Source organism: Bufo bufo, chromosome 5, assembly GCF_905171765.1.
Source record: "Bufo bufo chromosome 5, aBufBuf1.1, whole genome shotgun sequence".
In the NCBI taxonomy this organism is placed as follows: domain Eukaryota; kingdom Metazoa; phylum Chordata; class Amphibia; order Anura; family Bufonidae; genus Bufo; species Bufo bufo.
In genome coordinates this window covers 264,905,521-264,931,336 of record NC_053393.1, presented here as the reverse complement: position 1 = coordinate 264,931,336, position 25,816 = coordinate 264,905,521, and positions in this window count along the sequence as shown.

Sequence of the window (25,816 nt, the reverse complement as noted above, 5' to 3'; positions counted from 1 at the left end):
TGTCACCCAGCGCCTAAAAAATAGACCTGACATTTCTATTCAACCAAATTTGTACTGTTTTAGCTGGTCAAGTTATTTGTAGTGACCGTAAAAGCACATTTTTTGTTCTGGGTTGAAAAACTATTCCCAAATTTGCCATTCTCAAAATAACTCGTTTCTGCTATATGAGGCCTACTTGAAATCTATCCCAAAAAGGATATCTTACATTGAAGGTGCTGATAGTGTCATTCAGAAAAACCTAAGACACACGCTACCGTGCAGATAGAAGTCTAATTCTGTGATTAAACCTATACCTGTCACACAGCGCAAAAAAAAAACAGGCCTCACATTTCTATTCAACCAAATCTGTACTGTTTTAGCTGGTCAAGTTATTTGTAGTGACCGTAAAAGCACATTTTTTGTTCTGGGTTGAAAAACTATTCCCAAATTTGCCATTCTCAAAATAACTAGTTTCTGCTATATGAGGCCTACTTGAAATCTATCCCAAAAAGGATATCTTACATTGAAGGTGCTGATAGTGTCATTCAGAAAAACCTAAGACACACTTGCTACCGTGCAGATAGAAGTCTAATTCTGTGATTAAACCTATACCTGTCACACAGCGCAAAAAAAAAAAACAGGCCTCACATTTCTATTCAACCAAATCTGTACTGTTTTAGCTGGTCAAGTTATTTGTAGTGACCGTAAAAGCACATTTTTTGTTCTGGGTTGAAAAACTATTCCCAAATTTGCCATTCTCAAAATAACTAGTTTCTGCTATATGAGGCCTACTTGAAATCTATCCCAAAAAGGATATCTTACATTGAAGGTGCTGATAGTGTCATTCAGAAAAACCTAAGACACACTTGCTACCGTGCAGATAGAAGTCTAATTCTGTGATTAAACCTATACCTGTCACACAGCGCAAAAAAAAACAGGCCTCACATTTCTATTCAACCAAATCTGTACTGTTTTAGCTGGTCAAGTTATTTGTAGTGACTGTAAAAGCACATTTTTTGTTCTGGGTTGAAAAACTATTCCCAAATTTGCCATTCTCAAAATAACTAGTTTCTGCTATATGAGGCCTACTTGAAATCTATCCCAAAAAGGATATCTTACATTGAAGGTGCTAATAGTGTCATTCTGAAAAACCTAAGACACACTTGCTACCGTGCAGATAGAAGTCTAATTCTGTGATTAAACCTATACCTGTCACACAGCGCAAAAAAAAAACAGGCCTCACATTTCTATTCAACCAAATCTGTACTGTTTTAGCTGGTCAAGTTATTTGTAGTGACTGTAAAAGCACACTTTTTGTCTGGGTTGAAAAACTATTCCCAAATTTGCCATTCTCAAAATAACTAGTTTCTGCTATATGAGGACTATTTGAAATCTATCCTAAAAAGGATATCTTACATTGAAGGAGCTGATAGTGTCATTCAGAAAAACCTAAGACACACGCTACCGTGCAGATAGAAGTCTAATTCTGTGATTAAACCTATACCTGTCACACAGCGCAAAAAAAAAACAGGCCTCACATTTCTATTCAACCAAATCTGTACTGTTTTAGCTGGTCAAGTTATTTGTAGTGACCGTAAAAGCACACTTTTTGTCTGGGTTGAAAAACTATTCCCAAATTTGCCATTCTCAAAATACCTAGTTTCTGCTATATGAGGCCTACTTGAAATCTATCCCAAAAAGGATATCTTACATATTAGGTGCTGATAGTGTCATTCAGAAAAACCTAAGACACACTTGCTACCGTGCAGATAGAAGTCTAATTCTGTGATTAAACCTATACCTGTCACACAGCGCAAAAAAAAAACAGGCCTCACATTTCTATTCAACCAAATCTGTACTGTTTTAGCTGGTCAAGTTATTTGTAGTGACCGTAAAAGCACATTTTTTGTTCTGGGTTGAAAAACTATTCCCAAATTTGCCATTCTCAAAATAACTAGATTCTGCTATATGAGGCCTACTTGAAATCTATCCCAAAAAGGATATCTTACATATTAGGTGCTAATAGTGTCATTCAGAAAAACCTAAGACACACGCTACCGTGCAGATAGAAGTCTATTTCTGTAATTAAACCTATACCTGTCACACAGCGCAAAAAAAAAACAGGACTCACATTTCTATTCAACCAAATCTGTACTGTTTTAGCTGGTCAAGTTATTTGTAGTGACCGTAAAAGCACACTTTTTGTCTGGGTTGAAAAACTATTCCCAAATTTGCCATTCTCAAAATAACTCGTTTCTGCTATATTAAGGCCTACTTGAAATCTATCCCAAAAAGGATATCTTACATATTAGGTGCTGATAGTGTCATTCAGAAAAACCTAAGACACACTTGCTACCGTGCAGATAGAAGTCTAATTCTGTGATTAAACCTATACTTGTCACACAGCGCAAAAAAAAAACAGGCCTCACATTTCTATTCAACCAAATCTGTACTGTTTTAGCTGGTCAAGTTATTTGTAGTGACCGTAAAAGCACACTTTTTGTCTGGGTTGAAAAACTATTCCCAAATTTGCCATTCTCAAAATAACTCGTTTCTGCTATATGAGGCCTACTTGAAATCTATCCCAAAAAGGATATCTTACATATTAGGTGCTGATAGTGTCATTCAGAAAAACCTAAGACACACTTGCTACCGTGCAGATAGAAGTCTAATTCTGTGATTAAACCTATACCTGTCACACAGCGCAAAAAAAAACAGGCCTCACATTTCTATTTAACCAAATCTGTACTGTTTTAGCTGGTCAAGTTATTTGTAGTGACCGTAAAAGCACATTTTTTGTTCTGGGTTGAAAAACTATTCCCAAATTTGCCATTCTCAAAATAACTAGTTTCTGCTATATGAGGCCTACTTGAAATCTATCCCAAAAAGGATATCTTACATTGAAGGTGCTGATAGTGTCATTCAGAAAAACCTAAGACACACGCTACCGTGCAGATAGAAGTCTAATTCTGTGATTAAACCTATACCTGTCACACAGCGCAAAAAAAAACAGGCCTTACATTTCTATTCAACCAAATCTGTACTGTTTTAGGTGGTCAAGTTATTTGTAGTGACCGTAAAAGCACATTTTTTGTTCTGGGTTGAAAAACTATTCCCAAATTTGCCATTCTCAAAATAACTAGTTTCTGCTATATGAGGCCTACTTGAAATCTATCCCAAAAAGGATATCTTACATATTAGGTGCTGATAGTGTCATTCAGAAAAACCTAAGACACACGCTACCGTGCAGATAGAAGTCTAATTCTGTGATTAAACCTATACCTGTCAAACAGCGCAAAAAAAAACAGGCCTCACATTTCTATTCAACCAAATCTGTACTGTTTTAGCTGGTCAAGTTATTTGTAGTGACCGTAAAAGCACACTTTTTGTCTGGGTTGAAAAACTATTCCCAAATTTGCCATTCTCAAAATAACTCGTTTCTGCTATATGAGGCCTACTTGAAATCTATCCCAAAAAGGATATCTTACATATTAGGTGCTGATAGTGTCATTCAGAAAAACCTAAGACACACTTGCTACCGTGCAGATAGAAGTCTAATTCTGTGATTAAACCTATACGCGTCAGACAGCGCAAAAAAAAAACAGGCCTCACATTTCTATTTAACCAAATCTGTACTGTTTTAGCTGGTCAAGTTATTTGTAGTGACCGTAAAAGCACATTTTTTGTTCTGGGTTGAAAAACTATTCCCAAATTTGCCATTCCCAAAATAACTAGTTTCTGCTATATGAGGCCTACTTGAAATCTATCCCAAAAAGGATATCTTACATTGAAGGTGCTGATAGTGTCATTCAGAAAAACCTAAGACACACGCTACCGTGCAGATAGAAGTCTAATTCTGTGATTAAACCTATACCTGTCACACAGCGCAAAAAAAAACAGGCCTCACATTTCTATTCAACCAAATCTGTACTGTTTTAGCTGGTCAAGTTATTTGTAGTGACCGTAAAAGCACATTTTTTGTTCTGGGTTGAAAAACTATTCCCAAATTTGCCATTCTCAAAATTGTGGTGAACGGGAACAATGAGGAAAACATCTAATAAGGGACGTGTACGCGGACGTGGACATGGTCGTGGTGGTGTTAGTGGACCCTCTGGTGCTGGGAGAGGACGTGGCCGTTCTGCCACAGCCACACGTCCTAGTGAACCAACTACCTCAGGTCCCAGTAGCCAGCAGAATTTACAGCGATATTTGGTGGGGCCCAATGCCGTTCTAAGGAATGTAAGGCCTGAGTAGGTACAGGCATTAGTCAATTGGGTGGCCGACAGTGGATCCAGCACGTTCACATTATCTCCCACCCAGTCTTCTGCAGAAAGCGCACAGATGGCGCATGAAAACCAAGCCCATCGGTCTGTCACATCACCCCCATGCATATCAGGGAAACTGTCTGAGCCTCAAGTTATGCAGCAGTCTCTTATGCTGTTTGAAGACTCTGCTGCCAGGGTTTCCCAAGGGCATCCACCTAGCCCTTCCCCAGGGGTGGAAGAGATAGAATGCACTAACGCACAACCACTTATTTTTCCTGATGATGAGGACATGGGAATACCACCTCAGCACGTCTCTGATGATGACGAAACACAGGTGCCAACTGCTGCGTCTTTCTGCAGTGTGCAGACTGAACAGGGGGTCAGGGATCAAGACTGGGTGGAAGACGATGCAGGGGACGATGAGGTCCTAGACCCCACATGGAATGAAGGTCGTGCCACTGACTTTCACAGTTCGGAGGAAGAGGCAGTGGTGAGACCGAGCCAACAGCGTGGCAAAAGAGGGAGCAGTGGGCAAAATCAGAACACCCGCCGCCAAGAGACTCCGCCTGCTACTGACCGCCGCCATCTGGGACCGAGCACCCCAAAGGCAGCTTCAAGGAGTTCCCTGGCATGGCACTTCTTCAAACAATGTGCTGACGACAAGACCTGAGTGGTTTGCACGCTGTGCCATCAGAGCCTGAAGCGAGGCATTAACGTTCTGAACCTTAGCACAACCTGCATGACCAGGCACCTGCATGCAAAGCATGAACTGCAGTGGAGTAAACACCTTAAAAACAAGGAAGTCACTCAGGCTCCCCCTGCTACCTCTTCTGCTGCTGCCGCCGCCTCGGCCTCTTCCTCCGCCTCTGGAGGAACGTTGGCACCTGCCGCCCAGCAAACATGGGATGTACCACCAACACCACCACCTGCGTCACCAAGCATCTCAACCATGTCACACGGCAGCGTTCAGCTCTCCACCTCACAAACATTTGAGAGAAAGTGTAAATTCCCACCTAGCCACCCTCGATCCCTGGCCCTGAATGCCAGCATTTCTAAATTACTGGCCTATGAAATGCTGTCATTTAGGCTGGTGGACACACACAGCTTCAAACAGCTCATGTCGCTTGCTGTCCCACTGTATGTTGTTCCCAGCCGGCACTACTTCTCCAAGAGAGCTGTGCCTTCCCTGCACAACCAAGTGTCCGATAAAATCAAGTGTGCACTGCGCAACGCCATCTGTGGCAAGGTCCACCTAACCACAGATACGTGGACCAGTAAGCACGGCCAGGGACGCTATATCTCCCTAACTGCACACTGGGTAAATGTAGTGGCAGCTGGGCCCCAGGCGGAGAGCTGTTTGGCGCACGTCCTTCCGCCGCCAAGGATCGCAGGGCAACATTCTTTGCCTCCTGTCTCCTCCTCCTCCTACTCAGCTTCCTCCTCCTCTTCTTCCACCTGCTCATCCAGTCAGCCACACACCTTCACCACCAACTTCAGCACAGCCCGGGGTAAACGTCAGCAGGCCGTTCTGAAACTCATATGTTTGGGGGACAGGCCCCACACCGCACAGGAGTTGTGGCGGGGTATAGAACAACAGACCGACGAGTGGTTGCTGCCGGGGAGCCTCAAGCCCGGCCTGGTGGTGTGCGATAATGGGCGAAATCTCGTTGCAGCTCTGGGACTAGCCGGTTTGACGCACATCCCTTGCCTGGCGCATGTGCTGAATTTGGTGGTGCAGAAGTTCATTCGCAACTACCCCGACATGTCAGAGCTGCTGCATAAAGTGCGGGCCGTCTGTTCGCGCTTCCGGCGTTCACACCCTGCCACTGCTCGCCTGTCTGCGCTACAGCGTAACTTCGGCCTTCCCGCTCACCGCCTCATATGCGACATACCCACCAGGTGGAACTCCACCTTGCATATGCTGGACAGACTGTGCGAGCAGCAGCAGGCCATAGTGGAGTTTCAGCTGCAGCACGCACGGGTCAGTCGCACTGCGGATCAGCCCCACTTCACCACCAATGACTGGGCCTCCATGCGAGACCTGTGTGCCCTGTTTCGAGTACTCCACCAACATGGCCAGTGGCGATGACGCCGTTATCAGCGTTACAATACCACTTCTATGTCTCCTTGAGAAAACACTTAGGGCGATGATGGAAGAGGAGGTGGCCCAGGAGGAAGAGGAGGAAGAGGGGTCATTTTTAGCACTTTCAGGCCAGTCTCTTCGAAGTGACTCAGAGGGAGGTTTTTGCAACACCAGAGGCCAGGTACAAATGTGACCAGACAGGGCCCACTACTGGAGGACGAGGAGGACGAGGATGAGGAGGAGGTGGAGGAGGATGAGGATGAAGCATGTTCACAGCGGGGTGGCACCCAAAGCAGCTCGGGCCCATCACTGGTGCGTGGCTGGGGGGAAACACAGGACGATGACGATACGCCTCCCACAGAGGACAGCTTGTCCTTACCTCTGGGCAGCCTGGCACACATGAGCGACTACATGCTGCAGTGCCTGCGCAACGACAGCAGAGTTGCCCACATTTTAACGTGTGCGGACTACTGGGTTGCCACCCTGCTGGATCCCCGGTACAAAGACAATGTGCCCACCTTACTTCCTACACTGGAGCGTGATAGGAAGATGCGCGAGTACAAGCGCACGTTGGTAGACGCGCTACTGAGAGCATTCCCAAATGTCACAGGGGAACCAGTGGAAGCCCAAGGCGAAGGCAGAGGAGGGGCAAGAGGTCGCCAACGCAGCTGTGTCACGGCCAGCTCCTCTGAGGGCAGGCTTAGCATGGCAGAGATGTGGAAAAGTTTTGTCAACACGCCACAGCTAACTGCACCACCACCTGATACGGAACGTGTTAGCAGGAGGCAACATTTCACTAACATGGTGGAACAGTACCTGTGCACACCCCTCCACGTACTGACTGATGGTTCGGCCCCATTCAACTTCTGGGTCTCCAAATTGTCCACGTGGCCAGAGCTAGCCTTTTATGCCTTGGAGGTGCTGGCCTGCCCGGCGGCCAGCGTTTTGTCTGAACGTGTACTCAGCACGGCAGGGGGCGTCATTACAGACAAACGCAGCCGTCTGTCTACAGCCAATGTGGACAAGCTGACGTTCATAAAAATGAACCAGGCATGGATCCCACAGGACCTGTCCATCCCTGGTGCAGATTAGATATTAACTACCTCCCCTTAACAATATATTATTCTACTCCAGGGCACTTCCTCATTCAATACTATTTTTATTTTCATTTTACCATTATATTGCGGGGTAACCCAAAGTTGAATGAACCTCTCCTCTGTCTGGGTGCCGGGGCCTAAATGTGTGACAGTGCCCTGTTCCAGTGGTGGGTGACGTGATGCCTGATTCTCTGCTATGACATGAAGACAGATTCTGTGCTGACATAAGGCCAGATTCTCTGTTACGGGACCTCTCTCCTCTGCCTGGGTGCCGGGGCCTAAATGTGTGACAGTGGCCTGTTCCAGTGGTGGGTGACGTGAAGCCTGATTCTCTGCTATGACATGAAGACAGATTCTGTGCTGACATAAGGCCAGATTCTCTGTTACGGGACCTCTCTCCTCTGCCTGGGTGCCGGGGCCTAAATGTGTGACAGTGGCCTGTTCCAGTGGTGGGTGACGTGAAGCTTGATTCTCTGCTATGACATGAAGACAGATTCTGTGCTGACATAAGGCCAGATTCTCTGTTACGGGACCTCTCTCCTCTGCCTGGGTGCCTGGGCCTAAATATGTGACAGTGGCCTGTTCCAGTGGTGGGTGACGTAAAGCCTGATTCTCTGCTATGACATGAAGACTGATTCTGCGCTGACATAAGGCCAGATTCTCTGTTACGGGACCTCTCTCCTCTGCCTGGGTCTAAATGTGTGGCAGTGGCCTGTTCCAGTGGTGGGTGACGTGAAGCCTGATTCTCTGCTATGACATGAAGACTGATTCTGCGCTGACATAAGGCCAGATTCTCTGTTACGGGACCTCTCTCCTCTGCCTGGGCCTAAATGTGTGGCAGTGGCCTGTTCTAGTGGTGGGTGACGTGAAGCCTGATTCTCTGCTATGACATGAAGACTGATTCTGCGCTGACATAAGGCCAGATTCTCTGTTACGGGACCTCTCTCCTCTGCCTGGATGCCTGGGCCTAAATGTGTGACAGTGGCCTGTTCCAGTGGTGGGTGACGTGAAGCCTGATTCTCTGCTATGACATGAAGACTGATTCTGCGCTGACATAAGGCCAGATTCTCTGTTACGGGACCTCTCTCCTCTGTCTGGGTGCCTGGGCCTAAATATGTGACAGTGGCCTGTTCCAGTGGTGGGTGACGTGAAGCCTGATTCTCTGCTATGACATGAAGACTGATTCTGCACTGACATGAAGCCAGATTCTCTGCTATGGCATGAAGAGACTGATTCTCTGCTGACATGAAGCCAGATTCTCTGCTATGGCATGAAGAGACTGATTCTCTGCTGACATGAAGCCAGATTCTTTGCTATGGCATGAAGAGACTGATTCTCTGCTGACGTGAAGCCAGATTCTCTGCTATGGGACCTCTGTCCAATTGATATTGGTTCATTTTTATTTTTTTTATTTTTATTTTAATTCATTTCCCTATCCACATTTGTTTGCAGGGGATTTACCTACATGTTGCTGCCTTTTGCAGCCCTCTAGCTCTTTTCTGGGCTGTTTTACAGCCTTTTTAGTGCCCAAAAGTTCGGGTCCCCATTGACTTCAATGGGGTTCCGGACGAAGTTCGGTTCGGGTTCGGATCCCGAACCCGAACATTTCCGGGAAGTTCGGCCGAACTTCTCGAACCCGAACATCCAGGTGTTCGCTCAACTCTAGACGTGGTCAATCTGTTCCAGCTACACGCAAAAGTGAAACCCCTTCCTCAGGTGCGAGTAGGCGACAGAACCTGCAGCGGTATTTGGTCGGGCCCCAAGTCATGCAGCAGTCTCTTCTGCTTTTTTATGACTCTGTTAGCAGGGTTTCCCAAGGCCATCCACCTATCCCTGCCCCAGAAGTGGAAGAGATTGAGTGCACCGATGCCCAACCACTTATTTTTCAAGATGAGTACATAGGATGACCATCGCAGTACGTCTCGGATGATGACGAAACACAGGTGCCAACTGCTGGGGCTTTCGAAAGTGTGCTGACCGACAAGGAGGTCAGGGGTGAAGACTGGGTAAAGGATGATGTGGAGGACGATGAGCCCCAAATGGAATCAAGGTCATGCGAGGGACCTATGTAGTTCAGAGGAAGAGGCGGTGGTCGCACAGAGCCACCAGCACAGCAGAAGAGGTAGCAGGGTGCAAAAGCGGAGCGGCCGCCCCCTAGACAGTATGCCTGCTACTGCGCACCGCAGCAAGGGACCGAGCACACCAAGTTCCCTGGCATGGCAGTTCTTCAGACAATGTGCTGACAACAAGACACGAGTGGTTTGCATGCTGTGCAATCGGAGCCTGAAGCGAGGCATAAACCTTTTCAACTTGAGCACAACCTGCATGACCAGGCATTTAAGTGCTAAGCACGAGCTGCAGTGGAGTAGACACCTCAAAAACCAAGAAAGGTCTCTGGCTCCTCCTGCTTCCTCTTCTGCTGCAGTCTCGGCCTCTTCATCCACCTCTGGAGTGACAGTGCCACCTGTCACCCCGCAAACAGAGGATCTGCCAGCAACACCACCACCTGGGTCACTAAGCATCTCCACAATGTCCCACAGAAGCGTTCAGCTCTCCATATCCCAAACACTGGAGCGGAAGAGGAAGTACCCCCCTACCCACCCGTGATCCCTAGCCCTGAATGCCAGCATTTCTAAATTACTGGCCTTTGAAATGCTGGCATTCCGTCTGGTGGAGACGGATAGTTTTAAAGGCCTTATGGTGGTGGTTGTCCCACAGTATGTCGTGCCCAGCTGCCACTACTTTTCCAAGCGAGCCATCCCTTCCCTTCGCAACCAATTGGGGGACAAAATCAGGTGTGCACTGCGCAACGCCATCTGTGGCAAGGTGCACCTCACTACGTATACGTGGACCAGTAAGCATGGTCAGGGACGTTATATCTCCATAACAGCACACTGGCTAAATGCAGTGGCGGCTGGGCCTGAGGCGGATAGCAGTTTGGCGCATGTCCTTCCACTACCGAGGATTGCAGGGCGCTTCAGTTTGCCTCCTGTTGCTTCCTCCTCCTACTCCGCTTCCTCATCCTCTACCGGCTCCTCATCCGGTCAGCATAACACCTTCACCACCAACTTCAGCACAGCAAGGGGTAAACGACAGCAGGCAGTTTTAAAACTTATCTGTTTGGGAGACAAACCCCACACCGCGCAGGAGCTGTGGACTGGCCTTGAACAACAGACCGATGAGTGGTTGGTGCCAGTGAGCCTCAAGCCCATCCTGGTAGTGTGTGATAATGGGCGAAATCTCATAGAAGCTCTGGGACTAGCCAGTTTGACGCACATCCCTTGCATGGCGCATGTGCTGAATTTGGTGGTGCAGAGATTCCTTAAAAATTACCCCGATATGTCAGAGCTGCTGCATAAAGTGCGGGCCGTCTGTGCGCGCTTTCAGCGTTCTCAACCTGCTGCTGCTCGCCTGTCAGCGCTGCAGCGTAACTTTGGCCTTCCCGCTCACCGCCTCATATGCGACCTGCCCACAAGGTGGAACTCCACCTTGGACATGCTGGCCAGACTGTGTGAGCAGCAGCAGGCGATAGTGGAGTTTCCACTGCAGCACGCACAGGTGAGTCGCTATGCGGAACAGCACCACTTCACCACCAATGACTGGGCCTCTATACGAGACCTGTGTTCCTTACTGCGCTGTTTTGAGTACTCCACCAATATGGCCAGTGCCGATACTCCATTCTCAGCGTAACTATCCCCTTTTCTATGCCTCCTTGAAAAAACACTGCTGCTGGCGATGATGGAAGAGGATGTGGCACAGGAGGAGGAGGAGGAATAGGGATCATTTCATAGGTTTTCCGGCCAGTCATTCACAAGTGGCTCTGAGGGTGGGTTCCTGGTACCGCCAGGTACACTATTGTCCAGTCAGGGCACTGTTCTGCAGGATGACGAGGTGGAGGATGAGAAGATGGAGGAGGAGGAACCATGTTCACAGCAGGGTGGCACCAAGACCAGCTCATGGCCATCACTGGTGCATGGCTGGGGGGGATACAGAGGACACAGACGATACACCTTCCACAGAGGACAGCTTTTTGTTCCCTCTGGGTAGCCTGACACACATGAGCGATTACATGCTGCAGTGTCTCCGCAACGACCGCCGAGTTGCCCACATTCTAATTTGTGCTGATTACTGGGTGGCCACGCTGCTGGATCCCCATTACAAGGACAAAGTACCGTCCTTAATTCCGTCACTGGAGCGTGATCGTAAGATGCGCGAGTACAAGCGCACGCTGGTAGTCGCGCTGCTGGTGGCATTCCCACCTGACAGCGGGGGCACAGTGGAAGCACAAGGCGAAGGCAAAGGAAGAGAAAGAGGTCGCCAACGCAGCTGGGGCACCGCCAGCACCTCAGAAGGCAGGGTTAGCATGGCCGAAATGTGGAAAAGTTTTGTCAGCACGCCACAACAACCAGCACCACCAGCTGATATGGAATGTCTTAGCAGGAGGCAGCATTTCACCAACATGGTGGAGCAGTATGTGTGCACACGCCTACACGTACTGAATGACAGGTCTGCCCCCTTCAACTTCTGGGTCTCCAAATTGGGCACATGGCCTGAGCTTGCCTTTTACACCTTGGAGGTGCTGGCCTGCCCTGCAGCCAGTGTATTATCTGAACGTGTGTTTAGCACGGCAGGTGGCATCATCACAGACAAGCGCAGCCGAATGTCCACAGCCAATGTGGACAAGCTCACGTTCATTAAAATGAACCAGGCATGGATACCACAGGACTTGTCCGTACCTTGTGCAGAATAGACATGCATACCGGCCATAACCAGCCATTGTTATACTGCAGCTCAATTGTTCATTCTTGTATTTTGGATATTTCACACTCTTTTAGAGTGTAACCTAATTTAAAAAAATTTAAAACCAAAAAACTGTGTTGGCTACCTCGTCCTCCTCCACCGCCACTTCCACCTACACCACTACGTCCACCGCCTCCTTAACCATTTCAGCCCCCTTAGCTTAAACACCCTTAATGACCAGGCAACTTTTTACACTTCTGCACTACACTACTTTCACTGTTTATTGCTCGGTCATGCAACTTACCACCCAAATGAATTTTACCTCCTTTTCTTCTCACTAATAGAGCTTTCATTTAGTGGTATTTTATTGCTGCTGACATTTTTACTTTTTTTGTTATTAATCGAAATTTAACGATTTTTTTGCAAAATAATGACATTTTTCACTTTCAGTTGTAAAATTTTGCAAAAAAAACGACATCCATATATAAATTTCTCTCTAAATGTATTGTTCTACATGTCTTTGATAAAAAAAAAAAATGGTTTGGGTAAAAGTTATAGCGTTTACAAACTATGGTACAAAAATGTGAATTTCCGCTTTTTGAAGCAGCTCTGACTTTCTGAGCACCTGTCATGTTTCCTGAGGTTCTACAATGCCCAGACAGTACAAACACCCCACAAATGACAACATTTCGGAAAGTAGACACCCTAAGGTATTCGCTGATGGGCATAGTGAGTTCATAGAACTTTTTATTTTTTGTCACAAGTTAGCGGAAAATGATGATTTTTTTTTTTTTTCTTACAAAGTCTCATATTCCACTAACTTGTGACAAAAAATAAAAACTTCCATGAACTCACTATGCCCATCACGAAATACCTTGGGGTGTCTTCTTTCCAAAATGGGGTCACTTGTGGGGTAGTTATACTGCCCTGGCATTTTAGGGGCCCAAATGCGTGCGAAGTAGTTTGAAATCAAAATCTGTAAAAATGGCCGGTGAAATCCGAAAGGTGCTCTTTGGAATGTGGGCCCCTTTGCCCACCTAGGCTGCAAAAAAGTGTCACACATGTGGTATTGCCGTACTCAGGAGAAGTTGGGCAATGTTTTTTTGGGGTGTCATTTTACATATACCCATGCTGGGTGAGAGAAATATTTTGGCAAAAGACAACTTTTCCAATTTTTTTATACAAAGTTGGCATTTGACCAAGATATTTATCTCACCCAGCATGGGTATATGTAAAATGACACCCAAAAACACATTGCCCAACTTCTCCTGAGTACGGCAATACCACATGTGTGACACTTTTTTGCAGCCTAGGTGGGCAAAGGGGCCCACATTCCAAAGAGCACCTTTAGGATTTCACAGGTCATTTTTTACACATTTTGATTTCAAAATACTTACCACACATTAGGGCCCCTAGAATGCCAGGGCAGTATAACTACCCCACAAGTGACCCTATTTTGGAAAGAAGACACCCCAAGGTATTCCGTGAGGGGCATGGCAAGTTCCTAGAATTTTTTATTTTTTGTCACAAGTTAACGGAAAATGATGATTTTTTTTTTTCTTACAAAGTCTCATATTCCACTAACTTGTGACAAAAAATAAAAACTTCCATGAACTCACTATGCCCATCACAAAATACCTGGGGGTGTCTTCTTTCCAAAATGGGGTCACTTGTGGGGTAGTTATACTGCCCTGGCATTTTAGGGGTCCGAATGCGTGAGAAGTAGTTTGAAATCAAAATCTGTAAAAAATGGCCGGTGAAATCCGAAAGGTGCTCTTTGGAATGTGGGCCCCTTTGCCCACCTAGGCTGCAAAAAAGTGTCACACATCTGGTATTGCTCTACTCAGGAGAAGTTGGGCAATGTGTTTTGGGGTGTCATTTTACATATACCCATGCTGGGTGAGATAAATATTTCGGTCACATGCCAACTTTGTATAAAAAAATGGGAAAAGTTGTCTTTTGCCAAGATATTTCTCTCACCCAGCATGGGTATATGTAAAAAGACACCCCAAAACACATTGCCCAACTTCTCCTGAGTACGGCGATACCAGATGTGGTACACTTTTTTGCAGCCTAGATGCACAAAGGGGCCCACATTCCTTTTAAGAGGGCATTTTTAGATATTTGGATCCCAGACTTCTTCTCACGCTTTAGGGACCCTAAAATGCCAGGGCAGTATAAATACCCCACATGTGACCCCATTTTGGAAAGAAGACACCCTAAGGTATTCAATGAGGGGCATGGCGAGTTCATCGAAATTTGTTTTTTTTGGCACAAGTTAGCGGAAATTTATTTTTTTTGTTTTTTCTCACAAAGTCTCCCTTTCCGCTAACTTGGGACAAAAATTTCAATCTTTCATGGACTCAATATGCCCCTCACAGAATACCTTGGGGTGTCTTCTTTCCGAAATGGGGTCACATGTGGGGTATTTATACTGCCCTGGCATTTTAGGGGCCCTAAAGCGTGAGAAGAAGTCTGGAATATAAAATGTCTAAAAAATTTTATGCATTTGGATTCCGTGAGGGGTATGGTGAGTTCATGTGAAATTTTTTTTTTTTACACAAGTTAGTGGAATATGAGACTTTGTAAGAAAAAATTAAAAATAAAAAATTTCCGCTAACTTGGGCCCAAAAAATTTCTGAATGGAGCCTTACAGGGGGGTCATCAATGACAGGGGGGTGATCAGGGAGTCTATATGGGGTGATCACCCCCCTGTCATTGATCACCCCCCTGTAAGGCTCCATTCAGACGTCCGTATGTTTTTTACAGATCCACGGATACATGGATCGGATCCGCAAAACACATACGGGCGTCTGAATGGAGCCTTACAGGGGGGTGATCAATGACAGGGGGGTGATCAGGGAGTCTATATGGGGTGATCACCCCCCTGTCATTGATCACCCCCCTATAAGGCTCCATTCAGATGTCCGTATGTGTTTTGCGGATCCGATCCATGTATCTGTGGATCCGTAAAAAACATATGGACGTCTGAATAGAGCCTTACAAGGGGGTGATCAATGACAGGGGGGTGATCAATGACAGGGGGGTGATCAGGGAGTCTATATGGGGTGATCAGGGGTTAATAAGGGGTTAATAAGTGACAAGGGGTGTGTAGTGTAGTGGTGTTTGGTGCTACTTATTACTGAGCTGCCTGTGTCCTCTGGTGGTCGATCCAAACAAAAGGGACCACCAGTGGACCAGGTAGCAGGTATATTAGACGCTCTTATCAAAACAGCGTCTAATATACATGTTAGGGGTTAAAAAAATCGCATCTCCAGCCTGCCAGCGAACGATCGCCGCTGGCAGGCTGGAGATCCACTCGCTTACCTTCCGATCCTGTGAACGCGCGCGCCTGTGTGCACGCGTTCACAGGAAATCCTGCGTCTCGCGAGATGACGCGTATATGCGTGACTCTGAGCAGGGCTGCCGCCTCCGGAACGCGATCCTGCATTAGGCGGTTAAACTCCTACTCCAAATGGAACTCTACCTCATAAATCAATTTTTTTTTATTTACTTGTACGTAGTTTATTTTATTTTATGTCATTTCACTACTTTGTCTGTTACATTTTCAGGTGAGATTCACCAATTTTTGGGTGTGAAGTACCACTGCTATACCTAGTAGACAGGTAAAAAATAAATAAATAAATTTTCAGTTAGATTTTCAGGTGAAATTCACCAATTTTTGGGTGTGATGTACCACTGTTATACCTAGTAGACAGGTAAAAAAAATATAATAATTTGTCATTTACATTTTTGGGTTAAATTCACCAATTTTTGGGTTTTATGTACCACTGCTATACCTAGTAGACAGGTTAAAAAAATATATAAATTGTCAGTTACATTTGCGGGTGAAATTCACCAATTTTTATTTTTTTTACCTGTCTACTTGGTATAGCACTGGTACACTGCTATACCAAGTAACATTTTCGGTTGAAATTCAACTTTTTTGGGTGTGATGTACCACTGCTATACCTAGTAGACAGAAAAAAATAAAAATTCATTGTCAGCTACATATTCAGGTGAAATTCACCAATTTTTGGATGTAATGTACCACTGCTATACCTAGTATACAGGTTAAAAAAAAATAATTGTCAGTTACATTTTTGGTTGAAATTCACCAATTTTTGGGTGTGATGTACCACTGCTATACCTAGTAGACAGGTTAAAAAAATAATAATTGTCAGTTACATTTTCGGGTGAAATTCACCATTTTTTTGTGTGATGTACCACTGCTATACCTAGTAGACAGAAAAAAATATATAATTTGTCAGTTACATATTCGGGTGAAATTCATACATTTTTCGGTGTAATGTACCACTGCTATACGTAGTAGACAGGTTAAAAAAAAATATTTGTCAGTTACATTTTCGGGTGAAATTCACCATTTTTTTGTGTGATGTACCACTGCTATACCTAGTAGACAGAAAAAAATATATAATTTGTCAGTTACATATTCGGGTGAAATTCATACATTTTTCGGTGTAATGTACCACTGCTATACGTAGTAGACAGGTTAAAAAAAAATATTTGTCAGTTACATTTTCGGTTGAAATTCAACTATTTTTGGGTGTGATATACCACTGCTATACCTAGTAGACAGGTAAAAAAAAAATTTCAGTTACATTTTCGGGTGAAATTCACCAATTTTGGCAGCTTAATAAATTTCAATAATTTTTCTTTTACATTTTCGGGTGACAATAAGCAATTTTTTTCTGTCATAGACCCCTGCTCTACCAAGTAGACAGGTTAATACATTTCTGTAATTTTTCTGTTACATTATTGGGTTGACATTTTACAATTTTGGACGTGAATAAACCCCTGCTCTGCATAGGTGACAGGGAATAAAATTTCTGAAATTCTTCTTTAATTGATGCACGCCACCTCCTTTCATTCAATGCTTAAACTTTAACAAGTTCTACCACATTTGCGCTTCAATAATTTGTCCCACAATTGCGCTTTACTAATTTGTCCCACATTTGTGCTTCAATAATTTTTCCCACCTTTGCGCCTCAATAACTTTTCCCATATTTCCGCTCGATCCCCAAAAAAATGTAATACTTGTATCTCCCTTGGATGTGGTCTCTCTTTCTCACGCTCCCTCTCCGGCGTGGAACCCGGATTCGCCGATAACCGTTATCAACATGGTAGGCTCAGAAAAGAACATCGAAAGTTGATAGAGAAGATATTCAAATGGATGGTGGATGTCACTGGGGCACCTCTACATAGGTGACAGGAACATAAATTAAAAAAAAAATCGTCTGTTACATTGTCAAGTGACATTTTAGACATTTTGACGGATAGAAACCCCTGCTCTGCATAGTTGACAGGGAATAAAATTTCATAAATTCTTCATTAATTGATGCGCGCCACCTCCTTTCATTCAATGCTCAAACTTTAACAAGTTGTCCCACTTTTGCGCTTTAATACTTTGTCCCATATTTCCACTCTATCATATTTAATTTAAAACAATTAACCTCCTTTGGATGTGGTCTCTCTTTCTCACGCTCCCTCTCCGGCGTGGAACCCTGATTCGCCGATAAATGTGATCAACATGGTAGGCTCAGAAAAGAACATCGAAAGTTGATAGAGAAGATATCCAAATGGATGGTGGAAGTCACAGGGACGTGCAACAACTAACAAACCATTCTTAATACAAGGGTATTCCGAGTCTCCAAACTTTTGTTTTTTAAATGGTCATTATTATTCTAGGGATGTGAAATATTTTGCTAATGCTAAATTCTGTGCAAATACAGACGTTAACTTCACACTGTTGGACATAGAAAGCTATATTACAAATCAAACAGTAGACATAAAAGGGCTCAATACAGTCGCCATTGCCGATGCTGATGAAAGAATAGAAAGAATGTTTCAGTACAATCTTACAGAATGTCCATCCTATAAGCCCCAGGTCAATCGAGGCCCATTAACTTCTTGGTTGAAGCAAATAAACAAAACGGATATTAAGTATGGAAGTACTGACCCTATTAATATAGTTCAATGGATGTGTTTAATGGGGCTAAGAAGTGGGCAAAATACCTTCAGTGATATTCCAGCACCTCGTCTACCAAAGGGCTGGATAGTGTGTTGTGGGTTATGGTGCCATACTACAATCCCTTTTCCTAAAGATACTAGTTCAAAAGGTTGGTGCACTATGGTCCAACTCTTCCCATACATGAGTGCTCAATCAGGAAAAGAAGTACGGATGGGACCAGCCCATGGGGTGCTCATGTTCCATAACACACACAGGAAAAAGAGGGCACTGACGAGCACATGGGAAAAGTTTTACATGAGCATCTTAGGTCCGACGGGAACTGCAATGGCCCTAGTAAGAGTAGATGCCTTCCAGGAATTAGTCGAGAGATGGGTTAATATCACCACAAAAGACCTGGGGATGATAAATGAGGAAATGAGAAAAATAAGGATGAAACAGGAAGTGATTAGGCAGAGACAGGAGAGACTAATGATGGCAGTCACTGGACTGTGTGATCAAACAGAAAACAAACAAATCTGTTGCATTTATTTCTCTAACTTCACCAAAGAGACAAGGGACATTGAGGTACCAGATTACTATGATATAATCAACAGTCATCAAGAGGAAAGGGAAAGATTACAAGGGGAATTACATAATATGCCTGGGTCATGGAACCCTTTTGACTTAATAGGAGATTGGACAGGAGGTATCTTCTCCGGAATTTTCAACTTTTTCAGAAAAGCAGGCATTGTTATTTTAATGACTTTGGTATTTTTACTCCTTATATATTGTCTAATAAAGTTCACAATATGGGGAGTGGGAAAAACCTCTCAATTGATAAAGCGTAAGAAACCACCAGAAGATTCAGGTGAATATGTCACCCTTAAAAAGGGAAGTACCCTGAGAAAGATACCGAGAATTGGTGTGTGGTATAAGGAGTGATCACATGGAATGGGAATTCCATATGATCAAAGAGGGGATTGTAAGGAAATTATGTCTATATCCACACACGTTCACATATATATGTAATAATTCAGCTTTATATGCTTGTATTAAATATGCAGAGTTCTTCTTTAAAGGAAATATTTTATACTCTTATGACAGCAAGGTCTAGCAACACAGCTAAGAGGAAATAGAGGTCGGTAGCTTAAAACCGCATGGCTAGAAAGAGATATGCAGGCTTTAGCAAACAGATAGATTTTACATTGATACGGGTTATGTATATAAGCATTTTTGTTTCTTGACGTTCACCTCTGGTTTAGATAAGTAAAGGACATTTTTTTATCAGGTATATGTTGGTACAAAATAAACGAAGATAATTCCGCGAAATATCTGAACAAAGCTAAAGTCAACAAAGATTATGGTTAGATATCTTAATTCCAAGAATTATAAATGCATCACATATGTATCTTGTTTCTAGGAAATTATCATGACTTTTTTTACTAAGGTTGTATAGAGGTGAGATTAATAAATTCGTTACCTGATTGGATTAAGCTTAGGGGAGGTATATGATAATCTTGTGGTTTGCATCTATAAATTGTCTACGATGTCTAATAAAGTCACAACCATTTTAAACCTATCAACGTGTATTGGTCTTTAGTGGTTGCCCGGCCGGAGGTTCACCCACAGACAAACCAGGGGCCCTTTCAATTGAGGCAGAAGTTATCTAGAGTCAACAAAATGGCAGCAGGGCCTCTTCTTTCTAACTTTTCGTAATCCAAAATACCGCAGTGACATTCCCTGTAATTTTTAATTAATCATTCCAATAACAGTGCATCTTAAGAGTCCTGTATTGTTATTTATCGTCACTACCTCCCCGAGTCGGGAGTGAGTAAATGCCGCGCGCCCCCTCCTTAACTTGGAAGCTTATGCTTCAATACTTTGTCCTATATTTCCACTCGATTACATTTCATTTCATCCATTGACCTCCATTTGATGTGGTATCTAGAGTTGAACGAACCCGAACTGTAAAGTTCGGGTTCGTACCGAACTTTAGGTTTTTCGGCACCCGGACCCGAACATTTACGTAAAAGTTCGGGTTCGGTGTTCGGCGATTTTTATGGCGCTTTTTGAAAGGCTGCAAAGCAGCCAATCAACAAGCGTCATACTACTTGCCCCAAAAGGCCATCACAGCCATGCCTACTATTGGCATGGCTGTGTTTGACCGACTGCAGTATGTGACCCAGCCTCTATTTAAGCTGGAGTCACTTAGGGAGCGATCTTATCAAGAACTGGTTTATGTACTCAGCGATCTACAGAAAAAGTGTTTTGTGGGTGCAGTGCACAATTTTTTTAAGCCTGCCCTGAGCCAAATACTGCTAAAAACGAACTTTTTTTTCTACATTTCATCAATATCAATACCTGATCGGCAGCCATTTTATGCAACGATAGTGCACCAGCATAGGCTATCTGCATGTCCAGAAATACAGCTTTGGCATACTGGGGTGAAAAAACCCTGTAATATACTGCACATCTGGGATTAGACAAGCATAAGTGACTGTCACATTTAGGACAGAAATACAGCTTTTTGGTTAGGGTGAAAAAAGCCTCTAATATACTGCACATCTATGATTACACGTGCATAAGTCACTGTCACATTTAGGACAGAAATACAGCTTTTTGGTTACATACTGCACATCTGTGATTACACGTGCATAAGTCACTGTCACATTTAGGATAGAAATACAGCTTTTTGGTTACTGGGGTGAAAAAAGCTTCTAATATACTGCACATCTGTGATTACACGTGCATAAGTCACTGTTACATTTAGGACAGAAATACAGCTTTTTTCTTTCTGGGGTGAAAAAACCTTCTGATATACTGCACATCTGTGATTACACGTGCATAAGTCACTGTCACATTTAGGACAGAAATACAGCTTTTTGGTTAGGGTGAAAAAAAACCTCTGATATACTGCACATCTGTGATTACACGTGCATAAGTGATTATCACATTAAGGCCAGAAATACAGCTTTTTTCTTACTGGGGTGAAAAAACCCTCTGATATACTGCACATCTGTGACTACACGTGCATAAGTGATTGTCACATTAAGGCCAGAAATGCAGCTTTTTTCTTACTGGGGTGAAAAAACCCTCTGATATATTGCACATCTGTGATTACACATGCATAAGTCACTGTCACATTTAGGACAGAAATACAGCTTTTTGGTTAGGGTGAAAAAAACCCTCTGATATACTGCACATCTGTGATTACACATGCATAAGTCACTGTAACATTTAGGACAGAAATACAGCTTTTTGGTTAGGGAGAAAAAACCCTGTGATATACTGCACATCTGTGATTACACGTGCATAAGTGATTGTCACATTAAGGCCAGAAATCCTGCTTTGTCATACTGGGGTGAAAAAGCCTCTAATATATTGCACATCTGGGATTACACGTGCATAAGTGAGTGTCACATTTAGGCCAGAAATACGCCATTTTGGTTACTGGGGTGAAAAAAGCCTCTGATATACTGCACATCTGGGATAAGACGTGCATAAGTGAGTGTCACATTTAGGCCACAAATACCGCTGTCATATAGAGTTTAAAAAAAAAAAATTAGTGCAATACCCTACATCAGGGTTTTTATTGGCGGTTAATTTTTTTTAACAGGCTTAACCACTTTTTACTTTGCTTTGTAAACGCTAACTATGAGGCAAACATCTAATAAGGGACGCGGTCATGGTCGTGGTGTTGGTGCTGCCACAGCTACACGTCCTACTGAACCTACTACCTCAGGTCCCAGTAGCCGCCAGAATCTACAGCGATATTTGGTCAGGCCTAATGCCGTTCTAAGGATGGTAAGGCCTGAGCAAGTACAGGCGCTAATCAATTGGGTGGCCGACAGTGGATCCAGCACGTTCACATCATCTCCCACCCAGTCTTCTGCAGAAAGCGCAGAGGTGGCGCCTGAAACCCATGCCCATCAGTCTGTCATATCACCCCCGTGAATATCGGGGAACCTGTCTGAGCCTCAAGTCATGCAGCAGTCTCTTATGCTGTTTGAAGACTCTGCTGGCAGGGTTTCCCAAGGGCATCCACCTAGCCCTTCCCCAGGGGTGGAAGGGCTAGGTGCACTGACGCACAACCACTTATGTTTCCTGATGAGGACATGGGAATACCACCTCAGCACGTCTCTGATAATGACGAAACACAGGTGCCAACTGCTGCGTCTTTCTGCAGTGTGCAGACCGAAAAGGAGGTCAGGGAGGAAGACTGGGTGGAAGAGGAAAACCCTCAGCCGTGCGATGCCACGAGATGTAAGTGGCTGCTCGGCCAGGACCACAGAATTAGGGAGCAGGTCACCTCCTATCGCATCCCTAATCTGACCCTGACTCCTAGCTGCATGAGCCGACCTTGATGGTAGGAGGGCTCATGCTCAGGAACCTCGGATCCCTACTCACCCTCCGCCGATCCCTGAACTAGGAGCTGGGTAGATCACCTGTTCCTCCTGGATGCGGAGAAACAGGAGTCTAAAACTGGCCGAGCTGCAAGGGGATATAAACATAAACAGACTATGGATATGGCAGGAGAGTGAAAGACTTCCACCCCTACCTGCCACAGACACACTGACTGGATCCCTGGACACAAGTGCTGAAGTCCACACACAGACATAAAAGGACACAGCAACTTGTACAAAAAAAGAGCAAGGATTTAACAAGGTAAAAGAATCTCATTTTATTAATTATAAATCACATGAACATTACAGGTGAGACTCAAAAGGGACAGAACATGGAGACTGGGCCACAAAAGGGCTCACCTGTAATGTTCATGTGATTTATAATTAATAAAATGCGATTTTTTTTACCTTGTTAAATCCTTGCTCTTTTTTTGTACAAGTTGCAGTAAGTTGGGGAGTGAGGTTCGGTTTTTGGGTTATTGTAGGCTATAAAAGGACACAGCACACATAAACACACAGGAAGCCAGAACCATAGCTGCAATAATAACAGACACCACATAAACATAAACTTCAAGGGTTTCTATCACTTCGTATGACATAATTAGCTGTCAGACACTAGCGATCCGCTAGTGTCTGCTCTGGCCAACCATCCTAATATAACAGCTTTTGGGGCAGCCATTTTGCTAAAAAAAGAACTTTTATAAATATGCTAATGAGCCTCTAGGTGCTATGTGGGCGTCATTAGCACCTAGAGGCTCCGTCTACCTTCATAAACAGCCACCGCCCAGCGCGTCCCTCCAGCCCGCCCATCTCCTGCTGAATGCGATCCTCCGTGTGACGCAGCGGACGAATTCTCGCGCATGCGCCGTGCGCGACTGTATTCGGCGCATGTGCAGTGAATGTCTGACCGCTTCCCTGCTCAGACATCTCCACTGCGCCTGCGCCGATGACGTCATAGTGCTCCAAGGAACAGGCGCAGTGGAGATGTCTGAGCAGGGAAGCGGTCAGACATTCACTGCGCATGCGCCGAATACAGTCGCGCACGGCGCATGCGCGAGAATTCGTCCGCTGCATCACACAGAGGATCGCATTCAGCAGGAGATGGGCGGGCTGGAGGGACGCGCTGGGCGGTGGCTGTTTATGAAGGTAGACGGAGCCTCTATTTGCTAATGACGCCCACATAGCACCTAGAGGCTCATTAGCATATTTATAAAAGTTCTTTTTTTAGCAAAACGGCTGCCCCAAAAGCTGTTATATTAGGATGGTTGGCCAGAGCAGACACTAGCGGATCGCTAGTGTCTGACAGCTAATTATGTCATACGAAGTGATAGAAACCCTTTAACATCACATAACAGCATATGCTTATGACCACAAGGGTGGCCCTCACTGGCAGGTGGTATAAAAGTAGGAGGATGACTCCAGCAGACTATGGCTGAAGTACCCCTCTGACTGCTGCTCTCAGCAGAGGCTATATAGACCCAAGTAGCCACACCCACGCAGACACACCTAGTGTTCACACACACAGAAGGGAGTTAACCCTTCCTAGACCAGGCAAGGGAAAACAGCCACATACAAGGGAAGTGTACAAACCCTTATCACACTGCAGCTGTTACCGCAGGCAACGACATGCGTGGCAACCGTGTCCTGGGAGTCAGCCAGAAGGCAGAGACACTGCCCCCCCATGTACAGGATACAACACGTTACCTCGGGCAGCCACAAGTGAAGGGAAACTATCACAGTGCACACACCCAAACTTCGTGCACACCAAACATATAAAACGGCACACCTACAAAGACAGGTTGCCAGGTGTAACCGCATGCAGATTGCAGCAAGCTGCCAAGCACAAACATGTTGCCAGCGGCAACCACATGTGAGGCAACAATCCAGCCGCCCTCACCATGTGATTGACAAAAAAAAAAAACGCAGGCAACTGCATGCAGATCAGGAGTCACGACCATAACCATGGTCGTGACATGCAGGGGACGATGAGGTCCTAGACCCCACATGGAATGAAGGTCATGCCACTGACTTTCAGAGTTCGGAGGAAGAGGCAGTGGTGAGACCGAGCCAACAGCGTAACAAAAGCGGGAGCAGGGTGCAAAAGCAGAGCAGCCGTCGCCAAAACAGTTCGCCTGCTACTGGCCACCGTCACCAGGGACCGAGCACACCAAAGACAGCTTCAAGGAGTTCCCTGGCATGGCACTTCTTCACACAATGTGCTGATGACAAGACCCGAGTGGTTTGCACGCTGTGCCATCAGAGCCTGAAGCGAGGCATTAACATTCTGAACCTTAGCACAACCTGCATGACCAGGCATCTACATGCGAGACACGGGCTGCAGTGGAGTAAGCACCTTCAAAACCAAGAAAGGGCTCAGGCCCCTCCTGCTCCCTCTTCTGCTGCTGCCTCGGCCTCTTCCTCCGCCTCTGGAGGAAAGTTGGCACCTGCCGTCCAGCAAACAGAGGATGTGCCACCAAGAAAACCACCTCCGTCACCAAGCATCTCAACCATGTCACACGGAAGCGTTCAGCTCTCCATCTCACAAACCTTTGAGAGAAAGCGTAAATTCCTACCTATCCACCCTCGATCCCTGGCCCTGAATGCCAGCATTTCTAAACAGCTGGCCTTTGAAATGCTGTCATTCAGGCTGGTGGAGATGGACAGCTTCAAACAGCTCATGTAGCTTGCTGTCCCAGTCCCACAGTACGTCGTTCCCAGCCGCCACTACTTCTCCAGGAGAGCCGTGCCCTCCCTGCACAACCAAGTATCAGATAAAATCAAGTGTGTACTGCGCAACGCCATCTGTGGCAAGGTCCACCTAACCACAGATACGTGGACCAGTAAGCACGGCCAGGGACGCTATATCTCTCTAACTGCACACTGGGTAAATGTAGTGGCGGCTGGTTTGGCTCACGTCCTTCCGCCGCCAAGGATCGCAGGGCATCATTCTTTGCCTCCTGTTGCCTCCTCTTCCTACTCGGCTTCCTCCTCCACTTCTTCCACCTCTTCATCCGGTCAGCGACAGACCTTCACCACCAACTTCAGCACAGCCAGGGGTAAACGTCAGCAGGCCGTTCTGAAACTGATGTGTTTGGGGGACTGGCCCCACACTGCGCAGGAGTTGTGGCGGGGTATAGAACAACAGACCGACGAATGGTTGCTGCCAGTGGGCCTCAAGCCCGGCCTGGTGGTGTGCGATAATGGGCGAAATCTCGTTGCTGCTGCATAAAGTGCGGGCCATCTGTGCGCGCTTTCGGCGTTCTCACCCTGCTGCTGCT